At 35.3% G+C, this 7,613-nt stretch overlaps 1 non-coding gene across 1 annotated transcript; it reads left to right on the forward strand.

Moving 5' to 3' along the window:
• The first annotated feature begins 501 nt into the window (after positions 1 to 501).
• On the forward strand, positions 502 to 608 carry LOC128281971 (small nucleolar RNA R71). Its single transcript, XR_008272277.1, has one exon. It is a non-coding gene; the product is annotated as a small nucleolar RNA R71 (small nucleolar RNA).
• Positions 609 to 7,613: the final 7,005 nt, after the last annotated feature.

Raw genomic sequence — 7,613 nt, forward strand, 5'->3', positions numbered from 1 at the left:
TGAAAGCCTAGAGGGGGTTGTGGTCTTTGATTTCCTTGACCACCCCAAGAGAAGTTGGGATGGTTCCTCCAGCCTGCATTATAAGTGTTACTATAAGGATTATTCTGAGGTCTAGAATTATTACTCATATAGTTGACTTGTTCGTCTTCTGTGCTTAGGTTGTAGGATCGATTTTCTAGATGGTTTCCTCCTCCATTTGCGTCGTATTGCATCACCAGGTTTACCTGCGTAGAACCATATAAACCATCAATTTGTTTATTCAAAAGTTCTACCTAATTTGACAACATGGTGACCGCATCAACGTTAGAAACACCGGTTGCTTTTATCGGCTTTATCCTCATGACTTGCCACTAATAATTATTCAGTGACATCTCCTCTATAAACTCATAAGCCTCATCGGGTGTTTTATTATTTAGAGTCCCACCGATGGATTCATCGATCAATTGCCTAGTTGAGAGGTTCAAACCGTTGTAGAAGGTTTGAACCTGTAGCCATAGAGGTAAGCCATGGTGAGGGAACCTTCTCAATAAATCCTTATACCTCTCCCATGCATCATATAGAGTCTCTAGATCCATTTGCATGAAGGAAGAGATATCATTCCTTAGCTTGGTTGTCTTACCCGGTGGAAAGTACTTCAACAAGAATTTTTCGGTCATTTGTTCCCATGTAGTGATAGAACCTTGTGGTAGGGAGTTCAACCACTGTTTAGCCTTATTCCTCAATGAAAAGGGAAACAACTGAAGGTGAATGGCATCATCAGAAACACCATTAATTTTAAAAGTGTCACAAAATTCGAGGAATTAGCCAAATGAGTATTTGGGTTTTTGTCCTGCAAACTATCAAACTGAACAAACTGTTGAATCATTTGAATACTATTAGGTTTTAGTTCAATATTATTTGCAGCAACAGCAGGTCTAAAAATACTCTATTTAGCCCTAGTTAAATTGGGCTTGGCATAATCATACATAGTACGAGGAGCAGGATTCAGATTTACAGGATTTATAGCAACTGTAAGAGGTAGCTGAATATTATGATTTTCTGCCATCTCCTCAGTATTAATAACAACGTCTTCATGCTCTTCTGTTGTACTTTGTCAACATTACCTTGCTTCTCTATGGTTTCTGCGAGCTGTACTTTCAATCTCACTATCGAATACTAGAGGTCCTAACGGGTTTCTTCTAGTCATAAACTAAAGGAATCTGCCAGAAGCAAATAAAAGAATAATTAGTAAACAAAAATAAAAATAAAATGGGTAAATTAATAAAAATCAAGCGTTTCTAATATCTTAGTCCCCGGCAATGACGCCAAAAACTTGATGACATCACGAACTAACTAAAATACGACAAAGGCAAGAGCACCTATTGAATGGTAGTATAGCTACTGTTAGTCGGGAATATCGTATCCACGATGACTAAAAGTACTAGTAGTTACTATCTTTTTATTATCTAGCCGAATAAATTGAAGGGATTTATTTTAAAGTCTAAATTCAACTAAACTAATTACTAAATGACAAAAAGCAAATTGGAAAAATAATCAAAGAAAACTTATGAGAGAGACAATAACAAGGAAAGAATCCACCTAGGCTTCACTTCTTATTCTAAATCTGAATTAAATGATTTATTCATTTGACTTGATCCATAGAAATCCCTAAATTATATTAATATCTCTTTCGATAGTAAAAACAACTGACTCTAGGTTGATTAATTGAAATCTCTTTCTAATTAAAACCTCTATCGTCGTATTAAATTGATTTATGGATTCCCTATTAAAATGTGTGGAAATGTCTAGGCTGTGTGGATCCTAGAAATAGCTCTTTTTGCCAAATTTTAGCTTGTTTTTCACTCATTTCTCTTCCCTATGCTCACCTAAGTATAGAAACATGAATTTAAAAGTTTAGGAGCACCAAATTCACTAAGTCATATAATAAATCATCCAAAAACGTAATCAAGAATGGGATTAAAAACATGTTACTTTTATGGCTTATCAAAATACGGTTTATATAGCATGTATAGGCTTTTGTACGGTATTGGTTAATGTTTGGCTTATTTAAATATTATGAATAATATTTTGTTTATATAACCAACTTATATATATATATATATTGGCATGAGAATAAGGTATAATTGTGATGTTAGTATGAGTGATATATGTATGTATGTATTTGAATTGTAGTGAACTTGGGTAACTTTGTTAGGTAATTATTTAGGTAAGTTTGGATGCTTAGTTGACTTGTTTTTAAGTTGTCATTTGAGGTGTCTAAGGGCATATTGGTTGTATGTGGTGATAATACATGTCTAAGACTTGATTTTAGCTTGTTTTGAATGCCTTGTTATGGCTTGATGATGTGCAATTTGTTGAGTTTAGGTCGATGTCAAGTTGGGTGAGAAACGTGGCTTGGAAAATAGCCTATTTTCATCCACATGGGTAGAGACACGGGCGTGCGTTTCAGCCGTGTGTGACATATGGCCAAGTGACACGGCCGTCCATCCCTTGTATCTTCTTAAGAATGCAAGTCAGTATGCTCACGAGACCTAGGACACAGGCGTGTGACTTGGCCATGTGACCTAAGTCAGAGAGTTACACAGGTATGGACACTAGCTGGACACGACCGTGTGTCCTATTTCAAATGCCCACACGGCCGTGTAACCCTTGCAGTGTTGAAGATTTTAAATGATTCGAAATATTTTCTGAGTTTTCGATTTAGTTCTAATTTTTTCTAATGTGTAATTTGGGGCCTTAAGGGCTCGTTTAAGTGACAATATATATGATTTTGATTGGTTTTTAACATGAATGCTATATAATATGAAATGTTTTATTTTCTATCTGTATGATTTATAAACTCTGGTAATGCTCCGTAACCCTATTCTACTGATGGATACGGGTCAAGGGTGTTACAGGCACTGTCGTAGATGCAAAAGGAATCTCAAGCGGGGAGCAACTGTTATTGAATAGTAAAGGTGATGCTCTTTTCGGGGTGATGACGATTGATATGAGCATATTCACATTATGTGACTCGACAAGAAGGACTCGAGATTGGTCTAAGCTCGAAGGGCCCAAATGCAAGATGAATCGTTCAAAACCCATACAACATTTGCATGTGGGCTTTTTGAGACCAAACCATCCATCTCATTTTATTTATATTTTTACAGTTTTTATTAATTCTTATTTATTATGAGTCATTAATATGTGTCTTAAGTGTTTTTAATGTTATTGGCTTTTAGTTAAGCTAGTTGTTAGTTTTAATTGCATGTTAAATGTATCTTGAGAACTAGTTACTAAGTAATGTCTTGCATTATTTATCTGCATTTTTAAATTGTGACTTGCATTATGTGTTTTGTATTTAATTAAGTCATGCATAAAAATATCTTACATGGTAATAGAGTTTGTTTTTTAATTATGCCATGCGTTATCTAACTCATTTGTTTATTTAATTAGCATCTTCATTAAGCCTTGCATTTAAGCATCTTATTTGTTCATTTAGTTTAAGCATGAGTTAGTTTTATAAGTGTGTGAAGTGTGTCATTTATTTTGGTTGTTACTTTTTATGCATAAGTTATAGTATGTTAGTTTTTCATTATAAATAAGGTGTTTTAAGTTGAATAAGAATATGAAAAGTTTTCAATGCTTAATAACTAATTAATTGTCTTGTAGGTGGCTATTCATATGGATCAAGAATGACTCTTCAAGTATATTTCGGTTTCAAGCACTCAAAGTTCATTATGGTGGTTGTTCAAATGAACCAATAGTGCACTTAAAGCTCAATCATGGCGCCAATAAAAGAGATGAATACCCAAGCATTAAGGCATTCTGTTTTAAAGGAGATGAAGGGACTACAAAACAAAACAATTAAGAAGCATTATGCTTTCATCAAAATAAAGAGACATGACTTTTCAACTACACATGAATCAAATGACAAGACATAACTCTTTGGCTGCCTACTATAATCAAAATTAAATAAACAAATGAGTTTCATAATGCATAACATAATTAAAACACAAACTCTATTGCCATATGAGCTGTTTTAATGCATGACTTAATTAAATACAAAACACATAATGCATGTCACAATTTAAAGATGCAGATAAATAATGCAAGACATTACTTAATAACTAGTTCTCAAGATACATTTACAACGCAATTAAAAATAACAACTAACATAACTAAAAGCCAATAACATTAAAAACACTTAAGACACATATTAATGACTCATAATAAATAAGAATTAATAAAACTGTAAAAATATAAATAAAATGAGATGGATGGTTTGGCCTCCAAAAGCCCACATGCAAACGTTGCATGGGTTTTGAATGATTTCATCTTGCATTTGGGCCCTTTGATCTTAAGCCAATCTCGAGTCCTTCTTATCGAGTCACATGATGTGACCATACTCGTATCAACAATTATTGTTATTAAAAAACCCATTAATAATTACAACTGTTGTCACGTTGACCCGAGTTTGACCTTTAATATGCTAGAACATCCGCTCTCCTTCTGAGAGCCCTCTTGTATCCACCTCGGTGTCAGCTTTCGGGCAAGAATGATAGGTTCAAGATATCGACTGCCTGGAAGTAGAGAAAAAAATTACGTTGCTTACACCAGAAGTTCCCAGAGTTTTTACGTATGATTATGGCATCAATATTATGTATAGTATATATAGGGCATTGTTTAGGGGTATCCAAAAATCTTGAACTCCTGACCGCATAACTACCATCACCTAGCCCCCCAGCTATACTTGAACCCGTGGCTGCATCATGGTCCCTGACTAGACCTTCACATAAACTTCGATCCCTGATCGTATCAAGTATTATTACCCCAAAACTGGATTTCCCCACGATAGGTTTCTTAGGTGATTGTCCTATCCCGCTATTACATATGAAATGTATGTGTGTCGAGGCGCGATATCACATCCCTGAACACTTTTAAAATATCCTAAACCCTAAAAACCTTAAACCTAACCTTAATAAAAAAATCGTAACCCTAAAAAAAAAAAAAACCCTAACCCTAGAAAGAGAAAGGATGGGCATGCTTTTTTGCCATCTGTGCAGGAAATGCACCCAGTTAGACATGCTTTCCTTTCTTTCTCCTAAAATCGACTTATTTCCCTAATTAATTTTAAAACTAGCCTAAAAACCTAATTAATTAAAAAAAATCCTATAAACCTTATTTTGCTAGGCTTTTGCTCATTTTTTAAATTAATTTAGGCATACATATCGTTTTTTCCTTTGTTCATTTTTATGTTATGAATTTGTTGTAAGTAAAACGTGGAAGAAATTATTTATTATTTAAAATAAAAATAATGGTTAGAAGTTTTGTAAGTAAAAAAAAAGTGAACAATCCATGAATTAGAAAAGCGGAAAGAAGCCGTGGCGACGTTAATCTTTTGATTATACAAAAGAAACTATGAAAATTATATAACTTTCTTACCCTCTAATTTATATAATCAAATAACTAAATTTTTATATATTCTTACCTCGATAATTGTAGCCTTACATAATATAAATAATATGAACTCACATTTACCTTCGATTTTCCTAACAAGAAATAAAAAATTAACACTAAAAGGAAATGGTTCCTCTAACGGAAAAAGAAATATTTTGAATAAAATCTCATTTCCAAACAAGTTAGAAATTCTATCACATGTGTATATATATAGAAATCCCAAATTTAAAAATATAAATATATGTTAAAAATTACATACAATAAATAATGAAATGTATAATTTAAAACTAATTAATAATAACAAATGAAATATATACGATCTTAAAATAATAAAAAATAGATTAAAATTTTTTTATCATGGTATTGTCATCAATCTTGAGTCAGTATTGAGCTAATGTAACGCCCCAAATTTTTATTTTTTTATTGTGAAAATATGACACAAATACGCATCTACTTCAGTGGTTAAGTGTTTGGGTGTGTGTGAGAGGTCCCAAGTTGAAGCCATGACTTTGGCAAAATTTTGATATTTTTTTGAATAAAGCTTAAACCCTGCTCAGTAGGCTTAAGTTTAAGTATTTGTAAGTACAGGTCAGAATGGACTTGCTGATCTGGTGGTTAAGTGGAGTATTAGTATGTTGGAGGTTTGGTGTTCGAATCCCTGTGTGGGCAAAGGGGAATATTTTGCTTGGTTTGATGGCTCGGAGTTTGAGTTGTATTGAAAATCTGAGTAGCGGGTGGTTAAGATAGAGTAGGTAGTGGGATTTAAGTTATCAATTTCCCAAAATTCTCTCTGCAGAAAAACAGATCATCTCCCTTTTTCCTTTTTCTTCTTTTTTCGTTTTCCTCCTTTCGGTTGCCGAAACTCTATCTTTCTTCCACTCTCCATTCACGTCTAATAGGTAAGTTTTGGTAGGTTTGGTTTTCATTTGTTTGACGAATCGTTTTGCTAAGGGTCTCTTTTGGTGTTTAGGAGATATTAGAGGGCCTGAGGGTCTGGAATCATCGATGTAGGTACGTGGAATTTCCATTATTCGAGGAAAGGTAACTCTTTTCGTTGGTTTAGGAGTTGGTTTTCATCTTGTGTTTTCATTGAGGAATCGGGTTGAATGAGTAATTGATGAGTTACTGGTCAATTTTAGGTTCCGGAGTGCTCGGGGGACATTTTAGCATCAAACGATACCAGATGTGTACCCATAACGCAGAAAATGGGGTTCGACGAAAAGCTAAAAAACCCCACTATCGATGCCACACGGGCATCTGGTCATCCGTGTGGTAGGTTGTGTGCCCTAACACTGGCATGTGATCAATGAGGCCAAGCCATGCTCGCAAGGGACGATCATGTAATGGCCAGGCAGGTCCTGTGCGACACACTGGCTGGACTGATTTGGGCTGTGTGGGCCACACGGGCATGTAGGTCCACACGGGCATGTGGGATTTTGGGCCAGGCAGTGTGATCCACACGGCCAAGGCAAATTTGGGCCATGTGAGCCACACAGGCATGAGGGCCCACACAGGCAGGCCACATGGGCGTGTGAGCCCATTTTCACTGAATTGATTGCTAAGGTTGCATGGGTCACCCAAGTCGACTGTGAACCTACTGTAGGGTCGGTAAGCATTATTTAGACCCCTAATTATGTGAAACGACTGATTGATGGATGGATATGTATATTGAGTATGATGATAGTATGCATGTATGCATTTACTGATTATATGTACTTATATCATGAGATAGCATGTCATTTATTGTATGTTGCATTGCATGTGGTTGGGTTGATTTTATTTGGAGGAAGTATACTGAAAGGATCTTAAGCCTAATATACTGGCAGCTCAATTGCAAACTACTGTTTTATGCCGCATTCAGTACTACCTAGAGTCTAGGGATTGGTGGGTTGATTTAATCCCCACATGGAGTGTAAGGTTGAACGGAGATAGTGTGTAGAGGCTGTTTGGGTAGGACTTGGTTACTACATACTATATATCTGTTACTGATACTGTGATGGGCTAAGGCCCTTATGCATACTGACACTGATACTGAGTTGGGCTAAGGCCTAACCGTTATTGATACTGAAAGGGGCTTAGGCCCAAGATTGTTTTTGACTGTGCATTGTGTTTATTGCTGTTTGTTTTCTATGGGATTACACACTAAGTTTACGTAAACTCACCCCAACTCTATT

Source organism: Gossypium arboreum, chromosome 1 (assembly GCF_025698485.1).
Source record: "Gossypium arboreum isolate Shixiya-1 chromosome 1, ASM2569848v2, whole genome shotgun sequence".
NCBI classification, from domain to species: Eukaryota; Viridiplantae; Streptophyta; class Magnoliopsida; order Malvales; family Malvaceae; genus Gossypium; species Gossypium arboreum.